Source organism: Dermacentor albipictus, chromosome 9 (genome assembly GCF_038994185.2).
Source record: "Dermacentor albipictus isolate Rhodes 1998 colony chromosome 9, USDA_Dalb.pri_finalv2, whole genome shotgun sequence".
In the NCBI taxonomy this organism is placed as follows: Eukaryota; Metazoa; Arthropoda; class Arachnida; order Ixodida; family Ixodidae; genus Dermacentor; species Dermacentor albipictus.
This window is the reverse complement of record NC_091829.1, coordinates 111,419,799-111,438,073: the sequence shown is the minus strand read 5'-3', so window position 1 is coordinate 111,438,073 and position 18,275 is coordinate 111,419,799. Positions and strand designations below refer to the sequence as shown.

Here is an 18,275-nt window from a genome sequence, read left to right as displayed (position 1 = left end):
TATTACAGCTGTTAAAAATTACCAAGAGCCTAACCAATCATGAGCTGTTGCTTTTTAGTGAACACAGGTGCCGTGCTCATCGCAAGTATGTATCATGTCACTAAGCAAATATGCAATTTCATTGTACCACTATTTTTTATCACGTGGATATATCTGTTGGGAGGCAAGACAAAAGGCAGACACTTCTCACAAGTAATCAGCTTTTTTTAAAACACATTTCTAACTTTTCACTGGCACTAACTACTATGTGTTTGTCTCCAGAGAGCGTACTTGATTCTGACTTTCCCATGAGAGACATTACATAAATAAACCATGTTAAGATGACAGTCTGGAGCACGTGAGAATTTTCATCTTCTTGTGACATACTGTATTTTGATTTTCTTGGCATTCAGTCAAATGGTACACCCAATATACCCAAATTCTCATTTTCTTGTCCAAATTGCATGGCAATGTGTTTTGATTCTTTGGTGTGCGCTCCTCTGCACTTCGTGAAGTCGCGCTGGGCTGGCGCTTTGACATCATTGTGTCCTTGCAGCTGCCATGTTGCGGTATACAAAGCGGGCTCCTGAAAAATTTCGTGTGCAAAAGTCAACATCAGCACATGGAGTAACCAACATTAAGACAGTCAAGGTCATGGCACTAACAAAGTCTTAGCTCTTAGTCTTCCTACTGAAATGCATGCACGACATCTAAATGACTGCAACAGTCAATTCCATTTTTAGATTTAAACAAAAAAGAAATAACGGACAGTTCATCCTCGTTCGACACCAATGTTAAAATACTCCTGCTAATAAATAGAATATTGGTCATTGTCAGATGTCATAGGTCTGTCATTAATTAGTCTGCGTCGCAAACACCACTTGTGACACATCCTAAGCACGTGCCCAGTGTGCCCCCCACACCATCTCTGGTTGTGCCGCTGCTCAAGCCATAATTTGAGAATCATATCTGCAAACATGATGCTCAGTAGGGATGAAAATATGGTCCTCCAGTTGAATGAATTTGGCTGGACGTGCCTATAATAAAGGGCAACGAGGCTTGTTATGGCAAGCTTACCCACATTTCAATAATAACAAGAAAGTTCCCTGCGGCCTGCATCTAAGCTTACTAAAAGGCATGAACTTATTTTCATTTATGAGGTGCGCAATGGAGTTCATTTCGAAAGACTCGACTACTGCTGCAGTTTGAAATTTAGCACTTTACATTCTTGATGGCATGTAAAAGTTCATGTTATAGACCACAGTTATTAGTCTAATAGACCAACGCTTTTTTGTGTGTGTGTACGACAGACGACTGGTAACACAGAATTGAAGCAACGTTTCATTTTGATACTTTATTTCGCTACTAAAAATATTAAAGCGATAAACACATTTTGATCTGCCATGCAGTATCAAGATGTACAGTCAACAGCAAAAGTTTGCGGGATGTGCGAGCGCGTGGCAAAGCGACCCTCCTCCCCTTCTAGCGGTGAACCCTTGGTGTCGAGACCGACGCCTGCACGCATGCGCGTCCCTCCGATACTGCAAGCGTGCATGTTTCCGCGCTTCCTCCTTGCGCGCCGGCGATATCCGAATGTAGCCGCGAGGTAGCCCACTTGCGATATGCGCCGTGGCGGCTTCGAAGGGCAGAACTTCGTTTAGTATACAACGGAAATAAATTGTCCATTTTTGTCTTGCCGGTCTCCTTCTATATAGCGCGTCTTCTGCCACGCTCTTCTGCGGTAGAACGCACCGTTCGTAAAAAGAAATAAACAATGAAAATTGGCCACGAGAAGGTGAAGCACAGAAAAAGAAAAATGACTTGTTGCGTTCGCCACCGGGCCGGCCCTATGCGTCAGCGCACATGACTCGACAAAAATCGGCCGCAAGTTCATGCTTCTAAACTCGTTTCACGCAGTTTCGCCCGTCGAAGCCGCCACAGCGCATATTGCAAGAGGGCTACCTCGCGGCTACATTCGTATATCGCCGGCGCGCAAGGAGGAAATGCGGAAATATGCACGCTTGCAGTCTGGGAGGGAAGCGCATGCGTGCAGGCGTTGGTGTCGACACCAGGGGTCACCGCTAGAAGGGGAGGAGGGTCGCTTCGCCACGCGCTCGCACGTCCCGCAAACTTTTGCTGTTGACTGTACACATTACTCTTGTAATCCCCAGCGGAATGGTGATTTAGCTGTTCATATGACAAAACTCTGAAACGCCAACCTATATTAGCAAATGCACAAGCATGTCCAAAACAATAAGCCTATGCAAAACGCTCCTACGATTGTAATTACACACAGCAGCCATTGTATTCGATGCCGATGCATAACTCGCTGCTTGAAAATTCACCGAGTTCGTGAACATAAGCACCCTTTCAGATTCGCACCATCCTCGAAAACTGCAACAGGAGATATAAAATCAGACATATAATCACACCATTTCAATACATGAGCAAAAACGGTACAGTCTTAGGGGCTAAAGACCATGAGAGCGATTTAGTGAACGACGGCGACGAGCGGCGGCTTCGAGCGACAAAACGGGCGGTCGCTTGAACAGATCGCTCGGTTCTGGAAATTTAGAAATCGTTGCTCCTCTCCCGGAAGTGCTATGAGCAATTAGCCAATAGCGCGAAGGTGGAACTGGGTGTACATCGCTCAAATACTACCGATTGCCGCACAAAACGAGAAAACGAAGTTCAGAGTTTGACGGAAGCCCGTCTGGTCGGGATGAAACATGGTTAAAAGGGTAAACAAAAACCCGGGGCACTTCGCCGACCAAATAAAGATTTAAACGAAAAGAAGACGTTTCGGCTCCCACACGGGAGCCTTGTTCACTGGTAAAATAAACAAAGGTGCTCGAGCAGCTCGCTTAAATAGTCTAGAACACGTGACGCAGGCAGCGCGCATACACTGACGGCAGATTGCCATCGCTCCTGTTCAGAGTGTGTGGCGTAGTCTGGATCATGAGGGATTCAAGATAAAGGCGTCGAGATAGCCCTTTTTCCCTGGCAAGGACACGTGCCTTCCCCCAGTCGATTGTGTGGCCGCTTGAAGTGGCATGCTCAGCCAAGGCACTGGATTTCACATTTTCTTTTCTGACGTCATAATTGTGCTGTTTGAGACGCCTTTCAAAGTCACCAGTTTCGCCAATGTACACGTAGTCGCAATCCGCGCATGGGACAACGTACACAACACCTGTTTATTTTTTATTTTACCAGTGAACAAGGCTCCCGTGTGGGAGCCGAAACGTCTTCTTTTCTTTTAAATCTTTATTTGGTCGGCGAAGTGCCCCGGGTTTTTGTTTACCCTTTTAACCAAAACGAGAAAACGATTGAATTTTTACACGTGCAAGAATAAGAACCTACTGCAAGACCTACGGAAATATTTTATGCTACTTTTTACAGTAAAATACATAAATTTAAATTACTAAAGCGCGCGTCACGCTAGTTGCGACGATTGTTTGCAGCCCTCATACCGGCAACACCGGGGAGGCATCGCTCATAATCGTCGCTCGGACGGAGTACACGTACGACTTGCAGGCGACGAGCGAACGCGACAGCCTCTCCATCGCATGGCTTGTCGCTGTTGCGCGCAAGATTGCTTACATGGTGCTTATACTTTATTCAGCATAAAACATGATTTCCTCATGCATTTTTAGTAAGTTCAAGATAACGCGCGCAACTGAACTTTTGCAGCATGCAGCTGAACGCCTGCGGCAAAGTTTCTACCTAGCACTGGTGCTGCACGTAACTTCAGTGGTCGCAGATTACCGATGGGCGAGACACCGTGAAGCGCCCGGCCTATTTTTAACGAAAGCATGCCGCCAGCAAAATGACGCCTTCTGTTACGTGACTCCTTATTTCAACAGCATTGCGTACACAGTAGACTGCCAAACTGAATAAATTCGAACGCACAAAACGCACGCTAAGCACGCTCCGCATAAGTTCGGAATCATGGGCTGGTGAACAAACCATTTTAAGCGTCCTCTCAACCCGTGTCTTATTGAACATACCATGGTTCTTGCAGCGTTTGCGATTTTCAAAGCTCTTACAGATAGCGGCAAGCGATAAAATCACATTATCGCGGCGACTGGCTTTTTCGATTGACATCGAGAGACACAGCGCGCGATGCCTATTCCCCTATTCCGTTGTCAATTGCGTCGGCTAAGCGCCGCGACCACTTCCTGGCGATAGCATCATAAACGCAGTATGTGCATCTAAGTTAGAATTCACTTACCGTGGAGGATTTGTTGTTATATCCAACGAATGACGAACGACTGCCGCGTTTTTCCGGCGACGCGAGATTGCTGACACACGATCTCCGTTGGAAGGCCTTCGTTGCTGCTCGCTGGACGGATCACCTTTCTCCGGTGCTGTGTTCCGCGACGTTGAGTGCGTGCGCGGTGGAGCTACTCCGAGTGAAAAAAGTAGAGCGCTCGCTACGCGTTCCTTTGAACTGTGGCTGCCTGGTCTCTTAGAAGCAAAACGGTGTGTTTGCTCAGCGCGCGCGACTGATACATCGCCATGTTCGGGGCCAGCCTCCTACAGAGGAAGGAGAAGATTACGCTACATTTTGTTCTCTACTGCCGCGAGAGTAGAACGGCCATTCTACTCTCTCTGAAGGGGAGAGTGAAACGCACATTTCACTCTCTCCTTGGTGACGGAGTGAACAATGCATTTCACTCCACTCGGCATTTTGAGAGAGTATAGCAACGCTTTGAAGAGTAAATCAGACGCCTCACTCCTGCGATACCCTCTCTAGTTTTTAGAGTGTAGACGTTGCCTTTTTCTCCCGTGTTTCAGGGTGGTGTTCGAAATGCATGTTTTTGGACAGTGGTCGAATAATAAGCTGATTCTTGACGTTGTGGGGTATGCCCAAGGTAAATATACGTGGTAGCTAAGTTTCCATAGAAGTCCACAAGTTAAAAGCACGAGAGTTCATCGTCAGTTCATATAGCCCCTCAACTTTCCATGAGTAGCGCCATTCTTAAACCTTTCCGCCACCCCGCTATCCCCGGCGCTTCCTCCTCCACGCCTCCTGTCGTCCCAGCCTCCTCCGCTCCCCTATTGGCCAATCTGTGTCACGCGGAAGCACGCGGCGCTCTTTTGTATATTTTTCTTTCTTTCAAGCGCGCTACGACTGCTCCTACTGCAATTGCTGGCCCAGTGCGTCGAAAATACGCGCAGACGGATTGATCGCAAGTGGTCGCGGGATCAAATCGTGGCTGCGGCGGCCGAAATGCGATGGGAGCGATGTGTAAAAACGCCCGTGTCCAGTCCATTGGGGGCTCGTTAAAGAACCCCAGCTGGTCAAAGTTAATTCGCAGTCCCCCATTACGGCGTGCCTATAATCAGATCGTGGTTTTGGCACGTAAAACCCAAGAATCAATTTTTTTTTCTTTGTCTTGTGTGCCTTGAGTGTTCTAATTAATGCAACACTACTTCCCTGTGAAAACTTAAAACGCAAAATAATACAGGCGAACTCGGTGTACAAATACAACTAAGCCATAGAGCAGAAGTGTTACTGGCACTAATGAGGGGAGAGGGAGATAATTATTTTTGGAATCTCTTTTCAGTTGTCCCATCAAGTTGGTTCTTTCTATCAAATTCCAACCACTTGCACTGTAATAAATACATAAATAACGACTTCATGTGGTGTTACGGTGTTCAAATTATCATTACTGTCTACGTGTGAAAATGTTGCTCATGGCCGCCACAGCCCATGCGTGTGCTGCACACATCTGTAAAAGGCGCGGAGAAGAAGCAGCCCTGTTGCTAGGAATTGCTGGCCCCAGACAGTTGGAATTTCCCAAGCTGGACGAACGAAATTATTTTGCAGGTACGTAAATGAACCTACAGAACCACGTACACAAACTATCACGCAGTCAAAACCTCAAACTTACGCGCGTATTTGAGCACTCCGTGTGCATGCTTCGTGTTTCAGCAACACGAACTCTCAGCAGGCGGTGTCTGTGCGCCTAAGCTAAAGTCGTTTTCGCAATTTTTTGCTCCATTCCAACACGACATTATAAAGGCCATTTACTGAGTGACGAAGCAAAATCTCGACTCAGAAACAGCTCCGCAGGCTCGAACGAACTTTTCCGCGGATTTCCTCCGATATCGCGTTCGCCTACGTCTGCTACGGCAGGGCCAGCATAGGCGGCGCCACTGTCGAGGCTGCGCCGAGTGCGGGAGAGGATCCGAGGAGGAGAGAAGTGTTTATTCTTTTTTTTGAAATTTAAAGTCAATTGAATACTTAGTGCACATACAAAAATATTGATATTTAGTACAGAAAAAGGTCCCATAGTGTAAGCCCCCACTATGGGGGAACCTTTTATAAAGTTAAAGAAAAACTAATACTGCTTGACAGCAAAAAGGCCGCGAATTATAATAATACGGCAATGCAAATACAAATGCAAATACATAATGAGGCGAAATAATAATAATACACTGGGAAATATAAAACAATAGGGATAATGCTTAAGCTGGTGTAAGAAACGAAGCAACCAGTATTAGAAACGACAGAACTGAATTGTGTTGTAAAAGACATATTCAATAAACCGAGCTATAGTTTAAACATGAAATTGTGAAGCTGATGTTTGAATGACGATATAGAAAAGGCACATTTAATGTTAAAAGTCAATGAATTCCAAAGTTTGATGAAAACAAATGCTACTCTTTGTGAACCATAGTTAATTCCTATACACCATAGGGAGTATAAAATTGTTATTGGAGGAAAAGCGCATAATATATGAGTTAGTAAGGAGGCTACTTCTGAAGATTGAGGGCCTCTAGAAGTTCATGGGCCCTAGCGCCATTTGTGTGACTAGGGAACACTTTGGGCGGATGAAAAATTATTGTGACGCCATATCCATTAAAAAAAGAAGTGACGTCATTTTATTTTTGAAGGCGCGAAATTCGTTTTACTGGCCTGCCACTAGAGCTGCATAATCTCATGTCCCACAATTCTACTAGACGGGCGTGTCGAGCTTTCAGCACGCAAAGCGATGCAAGGTCAGCATATTGCAAGGGAAACATATTTTCCTTAGAGGCCGACGAAAGCTTTAGGTGTAGAGTGCTGGTCCTGTCATCGGACTCCAAACCCGTCGGCCAGCGCAGTCCCACCAAAGAAACTAAACAATTATCTGGTGGTTGTAACTCGTTACTTTTTCATGAACAGGTTAAGACACGATTTTAGCTACCGGCGTCACCAAATTCAGACAAACGTCAACAAGCAAACTAGCATGGCGTGCGAGGGGGCATATAGTAACAAGCGCACCTTACAAGCGTGCCTTTCTGTACAATTCAAGAGCTGCGTTGCATCGCAAGTGATAGCGGCATAGTGGCGTCAACTCTTACTCTTACGTTAGGTGGTGAAATAAACACATTTATTGATAGTAAGAAAACATAACAGACTTGCCGTTTCTTTACCCGTCACGGACATATAAAATTGATAGGTGTTTGTTTTCAATGAACTAATCTAACTGGGTCTCGCTTTAATTAAAAACCGCCTTTTTTCCCAATGTTTGTTTCTTCCTAACATTGTCGCCGATCAGTCGCTGTACCATACTCACCCTTGCTGATGTCGGTAACAATTCTTCCATAACCGTTTTAACCCGAAGCATGGCGACCTATTTGGATTGACGTTGCTATTTTTACTGGGATGCCAGTGCCATACTGTGATGTGTATTTTATTCCAAGCCTGTTAATATGTGTCTGCCAGTAGGGCTTTCTGTGAGTCTTTCGTATTGCGCTATCGTAGCTTCCAGGAGTCCTTCGAGCTTGTTGAGGACACCAAAGTCTAGGAGCCTGACATTCGATGTGTTTGTCGACATTCCTATGGCTTGTTTGAATGGCCGTCAAATGATGCCTTCTATTTTTGTCTTTTCTGCTACTTAAACATTTGGGGAGGGGTGGGGGGGGGGTTACATATTCTGTTCGACTAATGACAAAAGCTTGGACTAGTCGTACCAGCTTTTTCTTTTTCATCCAATAATGTCAATTACCTACTCTCTTAGTTGGTCTATTTGTTTGTTGTGCGCTGTTTTCTAGTGTTCTGATTGTTTCCCGGTTGTGACAGTTCGCTGAAACGCGGAGTCCTAGCACTCTGACTCTGCAACATTGGGTACGTGGTTGCCATTTGCAAGAAATTGTGATGTGTGATTTGTCCGTAGAACTCTTACAGCCCTTCCATGTCGGCTGGTATGAAAGTAATTCCAATTTCTGCGGCGAGCATCTCAGTCCTTTATCCGTGAAATATTTCTCGATGGTGTGTATCGCCGTTTAGAGAGTTTCCTCTATCTGCCCATCACTTTCACCTGTTACCGAAAGAGAGATATCATCGGCATATATGTCATGCTGTAATCCGCCAGTATCTTCTAGTTCTGCTAGAAGGCCAATGATAGCTATATTGAATAGAAAGAGAGATAAGACCGATCCTTGCTGCGAGCCCCGTCTCCCGAGTTTTATGTCCTTCGATTTAACTATACCGAATATTATTTGCGTCATACGCTCAGACAGAAAGTCTTTAACATGCGCATGGGTTTATTTGTCCACTCCTAGGTCTTCTAAGTTTTTTAAGATAGCCCTGTGGGTGATGTTATCCTAGGCCTTCGTAAAGTAAAGGCGAAGGATTGCTTTGGTAGCCAGTGTTAAAAGTCCCGCATCTATTATTTGGTGTTTGATTTCTGACATAATGTATTTCGTGACAGTTTTGGTGTAAACCCGATCATGGGGTCCAGGTAAATGCCATTATCATTTATATAGTTAGATTTGTGAGGATGACGTGGCGTACGAACGTGCCAGCACATGTCAATAATGAGATAGGCCTGAGACTCCTAATTGACGTTTCTTTCCCGGCTTTGGCATCATAACAGCGTAGGCGGTTTGCCGTTGGCGTGGAGTATTACCCTGCTCCCAGCAGTTAACATACTTGGTGAGGGCCGAGACAGATTTATCACCGATATTGATCAGGATCTTATAGGTGATTCCATCCAGCCTGGCGCGGATTTCGTGTTGAGCATGATGAACTCCGCTCGAACTTCAGCCTCGGCTATGGGGCTGTCAATATCTGAGTTTTCCTTGGCAGTACACGGACGTTGTTTGGTTGCATTTTTCATTTTTTCATTTTTTATTTATTCAACCTTAAGGCCCCAAAGGTATTATAATATAAGGGGGGGGGGGGGGCGGGCATGCTTCAAAGTTGCACTGCTTCATACGAAAGTAGCATAAGAAAGTCCACATTGATTGTAATAGGCACCCAAAAGGATAGAAAATCACAAAAAAAGAAGGAAAAGCAGCATATTAACCGTGCCAACGAGGCGATAATAAATATTAATAAGACAAGCGGGGTATCTAGGTAGTTATGTTGGCATTATCAAAATCGTTTCATTTTTTGCGATATGTTTTGCGGTTGCTGCACGAAACAATGTTATCCGGTAGTGCGTTCTAAAGTGTTACGGCATGAGGGAAGAATGAGCTGCTCATGGCCTTCGTCCGGCACTTTATTGAACGGGTGCTTTAAGAGGGCGTGTCCTGATTGGGTGAAGTAAAAGAAAGTGTGCAGGAGGCAAATACGAGAAGTTACGCGCCGTGAAGCGAGCAATGGTGGTTGTGCTGATAAGTCTTGAATATTGTGCCGTAATGAAGCAAGCACCGCGGTTTTGTACGGCTTCTAAGTCGTCGATGGGATAAGATTGCGAGGGATGCCAGATGGATGATGCGTACTCAAGTTTGGGTCGCCCATACGTTAAATTTGCTAGTATTTTTTTTTACTTCAGACGATGTGGATTTTAAGTGAGGTCGAAAATACCCTAGTGTGCGTGAAGCTTCACAGCGAATTGTTTGAATATGTTTCACTCATGAAAGTGATGTCGTCATATAAACTCCTAGATATTAGTAGAGAGAGAGAGAGAACCTTGATATTTGTAAATATATCTGTGTGGCCAATAGGAACCGAGTTAATGCGATAAGTGGGATGTATGGTAGTGTGTTTGCGCGTGAAGGATATTTCTTTTAATTTAGTGACGTTTAGAGGCATATGCCATTTTTCGCACCAAGAAGCGATAGTGTCAAGGTCGTGTATAGGGCGTTTGTGTCGTTAGATGTATGAAGGGGGTTATAAAGAACACAATCGTCTGCGAAAAGCTGCAGCTTCGTTGATATGTTAGTGGGAAGGTCATTTATGTAACTGAAAAACAATAGAGGAGATAAACGTGCGCCTTGGGGAACACCGGAAGTTACACTGGTAAGGGTTGACTGAAAATTGTTACCATAGGTACACTTAACGCGACCTGTTAAAAAACTATCAATCCGTTTGATAATCTCGGGGTGGATACCGAGGGTGAATAATTTTGAAAGAAGATGGTTCTGAGACGCGCGATCGAAGGCCTTTGAAAAATCTAGAAATATTGCATCGATGTGAAGGTGATCGTCCATGTGTATTACTAGGTCGTGCATAAGTTCGGCTAGTTGAGTTTCGAAAGAGAAACATTTACGAAAATCGTGTTGTAAAGGTGAAACAAATGATTTGTTCTAGGTAATCCATTAGGTTAGTTGCTATAACGTGCTCAAGGAGCTAAGATTGGACACTGGTTAGATAGATGGGACGGTAATTAGTAGTGTTATCGCACCTTCCTGCTTTAATAATGCGAACTACCTTCGCTTTTTTCCAATCATCGGGCACGCTTCCTGTGTTCAAGGATTGATTAAATATAACGCACAAAAATTAAGTAGGGAGAGTTATAGTGCTTTTAAGTAATTTGATGTTTATGTTGTCTCAGACAGCCGAGGACTATATTTTAGTAGACCGAATTAGATTAGATGTGCCATGTGAGTTTATTTGCACTTTAGGCATTGTTTTTGCCGAGAAGCCAGGTAAAAGTTTCATAGTGCAGGGATTAGGGACGTGAAATACCGACGTGAAGAATTCATTTAGGGTTGCTGCGGAATAATTAGGCCTTATTAATTCATCATCTGAGTCAAACAGATTAATTTGGTTAGTTTGTTGTTTCGTGGAGATGACAAGCCAATAATTACCATCGTTTACAGGACCATCCCTAATAAACTTGACGTCAATTCGAGCATTTCTTACTTGTTTTGCTATTTGCACCATCCGCCATTTTTTCGCACTGTCGATCGGTCATGCCGCCGACGACGACACCGGTTTGTCGCCAAGTGGGGCATATAGTGTTTTCGCACTAATATCGTTCGTTTTTTCTCCAAGATGGAGCAAGGCACCTGAGGTACAGGTTTGTCACTGAAATCTACAGCTTGCATCAAGTAGTTATGCGCCAGTTATGGCTTACGAAGACATCAACCGAAGGTTGGTCCTGCCGGGAATTTTCTGTTTTTTAACGATCCAAACTTCTAGCTTATTTGCTGTGATTTCGCCATGTAATTCATAGGCACCGAAGAAGTGCCTCCTGGAAGCCGTATACGATTACAGTGTTTACAGACACCACGTGCTTTAAGATGTTGCTATAGCTTATCCGTTCTTAGGCTACGTTTAGGCTTAGGCTACGTTTTTTTTTTCATAAACGCATGTCAGCCCCAAGCTGTAATGAAAGATACTCTTGTTCGAAAGTGAAAGCACAATTTCGGTGCGTGCTTACAGCAACGTCCCCTCCTTAAACTGTTGCGCAATATGCCACGATATCCCGCACATTTTCGCTTTTGCGAGTGCCACCAATAGCACAATACATCGTCAATCTTTCGAGGTTCACCCGATATATGCTGCGCTCTAAGGTGATAACAATAGGCTGGCTGCACCTTTGGCAAGCACGTGTAGAAGAGCCCAGGACAGTCAGACGCATAAAGGACAGTACGATGCACGAAACTTGGGCGAACAAATACGGAAAAGATAAGCGCAAACGGAATGTTTTAGCTTCATTTCAAATGCTTGCTCCTGAAAGCAGCAAAAGTCTAGCGTGGAGTGAGAATGAAATGCTGACTAGTAGCATTTAGTGGAATTCCCTGCCACTTTTGTTGATAAACTCGTTAGATGATTGTAGGAAACTACAACACCTAAGAGAAGGTCTATAGTTCGTCTTTGTAATGTTCTTTTTTTAACATGACATCTTTGAGTATGGTAAGTGGCGCAGCTTCGGTCTTTTTCCCAAGCACTAATTGTGCAAAAACATTTACTTGCTCTTGGTGAGAGAACATTGGCACGAGAGTTTCATTCGCTCTCAATACGTGGCTTTGTTATTGTGCTTCTTCTTTTCCGTGACAATGCGCTCGCGATATCATATAACAGGTTATTTCTTGCCATAGTCGCACTTTTAAAAAGGCGGGCCTTTCGCCTATGAGTTAGTAGGCGTGCTAATGGATTATTGTCGCATGTTGAGGAACATCTACGTTACGACACCTGGAATTTTCAATGATGCATGTCTAAAGGCGGTGCGAAGTAAGCGGTCGTCATTCAATCCGACAACTGCCAGCAGCACTTGCTGCTGCCTCCGCCTCTTTAACATAAACATAAGACAAACAAATACACGCGCCAGTATGAAGTTAGTTGGGATATACGTTCCTTCTTGACAGTCGCTTTCCGTTCTTGCGTCACATTATATGGCGAAAAAATCGGAAAATTTAATGTCATGATAGAAAATCCCTTACACGGTATATCTAAATAGGTCGCGAAGTAACCTATTGCCGCACACATCACATAGTCGTGCATAATTGACGGCGACTAGGTTGGGCGAGAACAAACACTGAAACAAGAGCTCCTAAGCGAAAACACAAAATAAATTCTCACAATTTTAACCAGAATACTGCCATAAAACGAAATATTGCGTTTCAAATAATTTTGGTGTACGGAAAAAAATTATGTTTTTCTATTTGACAATGTATAAGTTCGTACTTAGTGACCCTCGCCGACCAGTGATTCTGGTGCAAGAGATGTCTTGCAGAGGCAAGCCAGCTATGCAACGGCATTCCGTGCGGACTAGCGTTGATTAGTTGAACGTGGCGGTTTTGTGCGAGTTTTTTTATCATGATAGCAATTATATTGACAATGCATGCGCATTTCTGCCGTCGGCGTCAACATGATGTCCAAGGGCGATGACACCGTTGCCGTGCACCCTACACTGTATGCGTGACTGAAAGCGTGCGAGGGGAGCCGACGATTGCGGCTCAACCTCACCCGCCCGCAAGGGAGGATAGCGGAGAGGAAGAGCGCCGTCTTCCTTCTCGCGCGAGCCAACCTAGTTGCGAGGCAGCGTGGGGTGGGAGGATGCTTGCGTTATACTCTTGCTGCGGCTGCGTATGCGGCTCCTGCGCCCAGTCGCACGGTCGTATCTTCAGAGCCATCTGCGTTGGGGGCAGTGTCTAGGTGCATCCATAGCTTGTAGGTTTGCGCGTGCTGTGTGTTCTCGGCGCTCACTTTGCATTGAAGCAATAGACGGCACGAATGTCATTTCGGTCGTTACTGTTGCTACGCATGGTCACGCCAGCAGCATTTCGACAGCGAGTGTACGCAGTTATCTAATGTGATGTGTTCATGTTTGCTGTGAGCGCTGGCACAAGGCTTGTTTATCTAGTTAGCAAGTGAATTTTTGCAAGTTGATATGGTCGATAGAAGTGCTATCCTTACTTCGTATGGCTGTCTGCCAATTTGCTATCGCAGTATAAACTTCTCCTTTCTGGTAAAACTGCAACTTCTTATTTCCTTGAGTTTTTCTTTTTTCATGATGTAGCAACGTTTCACTTCAAATTATTCCTGAGCGAGCGCATTTAGAGGTGAAAAATCCGCGTGTGGGTCTTTTGTTATCATACATGTTCACGCTGCTACATCCGACGCAATCTGTCTCGGCGCGATGGTAAAATCGGAGTGCTGGGCGAAGAAACGTCGCGTTGTGTTCGTTCACTCTCCGTAACATAGTCTCTGGGTGCCCTGCACGCAGCAAATTTAATAAGTCGAAGTCTTTTCTAACTGATATTATGGTGCAACGTTGTCGTATCTGACAACTGTTTCATATGAAAAGATTGCAGCGCATGGTATTGTGATTATTCGACGAAAATGTTTTGCATGCTATAAATTACCGCTGTGCTGGCGATAGTACTTTTGATCTGTTGAAACAAATGGTTTGGTTGGTCTTGTATATTAGTTGCTTTATTCTAGGGAAAGAAAAGTTAACTTGCTTTTCAAGCTTTTCTAGCATTGTTATTTATTCACATCCTATTTTCTCACGTTCCTAAGGAAAGTACAGAAGCAATTGCTGTCAATAACAGCCTAATTATAGTCACCTTCAGACGCACGCTACACGTATAGTTTAATGACATTGTAGCGCGTCAGCTTAGACTACTTCAAAACTGAGAGAGAAATAACTGCTGGCATAGCGGTCGAACTGCCGACCCCTGAAGAAATTCATATCTTCGCGGCAAGGAGCTTATCATCTCGACCTCACTTTTGTTTACGCGAGTGACATCTCGCTTTTTTTCGTTACTTTTTTACAGAAGTGATCCTGATGACATACACATAGCGACGGTTGCAGCACGCTGCCATAATTCTAGACGGGCGGTCTTGTGGAAAGTTCGCTACCAGTTTACATGTATCTTGCTCCTTACACAATATAGGGTGAATATGCACAGTTCAAGTCGATTGTGTATGTGGTTGATAGTTGCCATCTGGAGTACAGTGACAAACGACCTATTATTCGCGATAAAAATTGGCGCGCCGGCGCAAGATGTCTTACGAGCCCCTACATTTTCACCATGTCCCATACGCCATACATAGAAAGAAAGCGTTACACTTGGGCCAGAATTACCCAAGCCTGTACTAAAAGGGCCATAGCAAGCAGACTGAGACACCCTAATAAACATCCGACAAGTCCGAATGGAAAGTAGATAAAAGGGACCTTAAACGAGATGATGCACCGCTTGTGCAATAATAATCATATACGTGAAGCGCATGCGATTGCAAACAGCGCATATCATGCAAACAGCGCATGCGTATTCTCACTTCGGGCCAGCAAATGTAAGATAAGCTATTACTTTCATTGATGGAGGAGCGAGCCTTAAGTGCTTATGAAGAAAGCCCAAAGCGCGATTCGCGGAGTTTGTGTTAGTTACGTGTCTTGACCAGGAGAGATTGTTTGAAAACGATATGCCAAAATATTTATTAGATTGAGTGGATGATATTGCAGAGCCGTAAATGATACATTGTGCTGGCTGGTAATCCGGCCTGCGGTGGAAAGATATTACTGAAGTTTCCATTATATTTATGCACATTAACCATGTGCCACACCATGACTCAATAAGGTAGAGGTAGTTTTGTAGATTACTGTCTGCGCTGTTTTTAATGGAACAATATACGATGCAGTCATCTGCAAATAGATGAAAGTTAAAAGAGATATTAGCTGGCAGGTCATTATTAAAAACGAGAAAATGTAGGGGTCCAATAGCTGTAGCTTGTGGCACACCAAAGATTACGGGGATCGGTTAAATGAGTGGGTGTTAGCATAGACAAATTGTTCTCCATTGGCAAGAAAACTGCAAATTTCATCGTATACAGGTGTGCTAATGTTTAGTTGAGAAAGTTTTGGGAGTCAACGTAGATGGGGAAATTTATCGAATGCTTTTTCAAAGTCTAAGAGAGCATCGACGGGTACGTTTAAGTCCAGGCTGGAACCAATATTGTTATAGAATAACGTTGGTTGGCTATCACATGAGAGTCCTGCACGAGAGCGATGTTGACCAGAATGAGAGAAATTATTGAGGGCTAAGAACTTGGCTATGTTTGAGCAGATCACATGTTCTATGAGTTTCGAACAAATGCTAGTAAGTGAATCTTTCCAACTTTCCACTCTTCCGGTACCACTCGTGTTGACAGTGACTGTTGGAAAATATGGCATAGTATCCCACTAGCAGTTCATATCGTATATTTCACTAATTTGGCGTTGATACCGGCTAAACCACACAAAGGAGGCAGTTTTAACTTGTCGATTAGTTTTGTTATGCGGTTCAGGCAAAATTTGACGCCCGGCATCGCGGTATCGTCGATATAAGGAAAGGGAGGTAAATTGTCGACTGGTTCGGCGGCAATCATGGAAGAAAAGAAGTCCTTCAAATGCTTAGTGTCCTGATCACCGGGAATTGCCTGGTTTTATTGAAGTTGAAGTTGAAGTTTATTCGTATGCAAAACATAGGTATATAAATGTAATATACAGATGAGGGTCCCAAAGTATTGATACTGAAAATGGGACCTTCGGTTAGTAACTACAACAGAACTGTAAAATAGTTGGCAGCATAACAGAAGATAGCATAATAATACATTAGTCGTAAGAATTATTAGTCGCACAATGCTAATGGTTGGGGGCTGCTGGGATGAATGGTGTTTCAGATGTTTTTATTATTATTTTGTAACATAGCGGGCAATGTCTGTAAAAAAAGGCAAGTTTTTTGTGTGCGAGTCTTTCAAATTCTTTTTCTATAGCACAATAGTGGCTTCACGCACATGCACCATTGGAGCGTTTTTCTGAACGGAAAAGCTTTTTTGTTGTTGTTCAGTCGTTTCAATGTGACGTCGAACCATGAGGATAACTTCTTTTCGGTTACGACAATGTTCGCTACATGCTTAGTGGACAGGTATAGCATTTTGTTTTTAAAGAGTAACCAGTTAGCCTCGAGTGAAAACTTTGAAAAGTCAGAAGAAAAGCAGTAACTTCTTCGAGGTCAGAGTTTATTGCAGAACAATTACCGTTATCCTACAATGTGATTATCTTAGTGACCTTTAAGGATTGCAAAAATTAACATGAGTGGGTTGCGCGGATTACTGAATGTGCACTGAGCCCTGGCAAAAACGTCATTTTTGATACCATTTCGGGCTCATAGGCAAGAAGATCGGTGTGTATCTGGAGTATAGTAGAGTATCTCAATTGTGCCCGTTCCGGAACGCTCCGCATTATTTTATTCTTTTGGCATCGTTCCATCGCAAGAATAAGACTGGTTTGAGTTAGATAACGTTTTAGTCCGGGGTTGTGGCGCCAAAAAATATAACAAAAATTCAAGGACGAAGAAAGTCTAGGAGGCAGTGGCTAAAGTAAAACAGTGTTCATACAACTCCATTAGGAAGTGGTGTATTTTCTTTTCTGTGCTTGTCTATTGCCAACTCAAAATACTTCGAGCTATTCAGCGTTTGGTACAAACATGCATGCTGAAATGAAATATTTGTCAATCCACTAACTAGGAGGCAGCCTTACCCATGTGTGTAATTATATGACGTATATATTTCGGAGAATTTTTAAATTTGGGGTATAGAGTCTTCAAGATACACAGTGGGTTATGAAGGACGTGGTATTGCTGCGGCTCCGGAATGATTTTGGCCGCCCGGTGTACTTAAATCCAAGTACAGGAGCACGACTGGATTTCATTCTTCTGGGAACGCACCCACCGCGACCGAGAATTCAGACGCCGTGAAGGCGACATGGTGGGTCTCGAGGCAACGAGTTACTAGGCTCTGCGCGAGAGCCATTGTTTATAGTGAGTGAACTAGCTAGTGAATTGCCTTCTGGGAGTAACGCAAGAACCGAGGGAACGCACATGTCTCTAATAAGGCAAACGGGAATTTTTTTTATCGTTTGCTAAAGACGCTACAACTCAAATCAAATCGAGCGCGCCTTCACACTACTTGCTACAAGCATAACAATAAATGTAGAGAAAGAGGTATCAGGAGTTTGATGCAGAGCAACACTTCAAGAGGCGCAATGATGTATTGGATATTTATGCAGATCTAGGAACTTTCTTTCGGGGCCCGAAGCTTTTCAATTATTTCGGGCGGAATTCGTGGACGATGATTAATGATACTCCGGTTTCATTAGTTGTACTGACAATGATCTTGACCTGCAAAATCTTCGGGATTGGCTTAGGATAATGGCCAGAGAGGCTCGAAAAGAGCTTGAAGGACTCAGAGAAGAACGCTTTGCAATAAAAATTGGTGCCGCTTAAAACAATCTAACACTTTACCTGGAATTAATACGGCGGACAAATCTGTCGGTTTGCTCTGAAGACCGTAGATCACGTGACAATGAGGACGTCCTGCGATGCACCAGCGCTGACGTAGTACATCCACGTAAAGGTGAAACATTTCGGTCCACTCCAACAAACGACCACGGAGGGGGTGTCGTATGGATAGGATATCTGCCAACCTTGGCTAAATTAAGGTTATTTTAGAGACGAAGTCTTTTTTAGCCTGTCTGTTCTCCATCGGGCCGGTTTCCGAGATAACGCAGCCTCAAAAATTTGGGCCAATGTACCCAAAGGGGCACAGGGTGTGGGTCCTGTAGGTATGTGCGTATATGAACTGC

General features: G+C 44.1%; 1 long non-coding RNA gene across 2 annotated transcripts in view; it reads right to left on the bottom strand.

Annotated features, from left to right (window-relative positions):
• Nucleotides 1–455: 455 nt before the first annotated feature.
• The window catches only part of LOC135919447 (uncharacterized), a 70,965-nt gene continuing 53,145 nt past the window's right edge, over nucleotides 456–18,275 (bottom strand). Inside the window, exon 3 of one of the 2 annotated variants that reach the window (XR_011508753.1) lies at nucleotides 456–565. This is a non-coding gene — a long non-coding RNA (uncharacterized lncRNA). Of the gene's footprint in view, nucleotides 566–15,142; nucleotides 15,297–18,275 lie in introns of those variants that run through there. The other variant, XR_011508751.1, reaches the window with a different exon arrangement.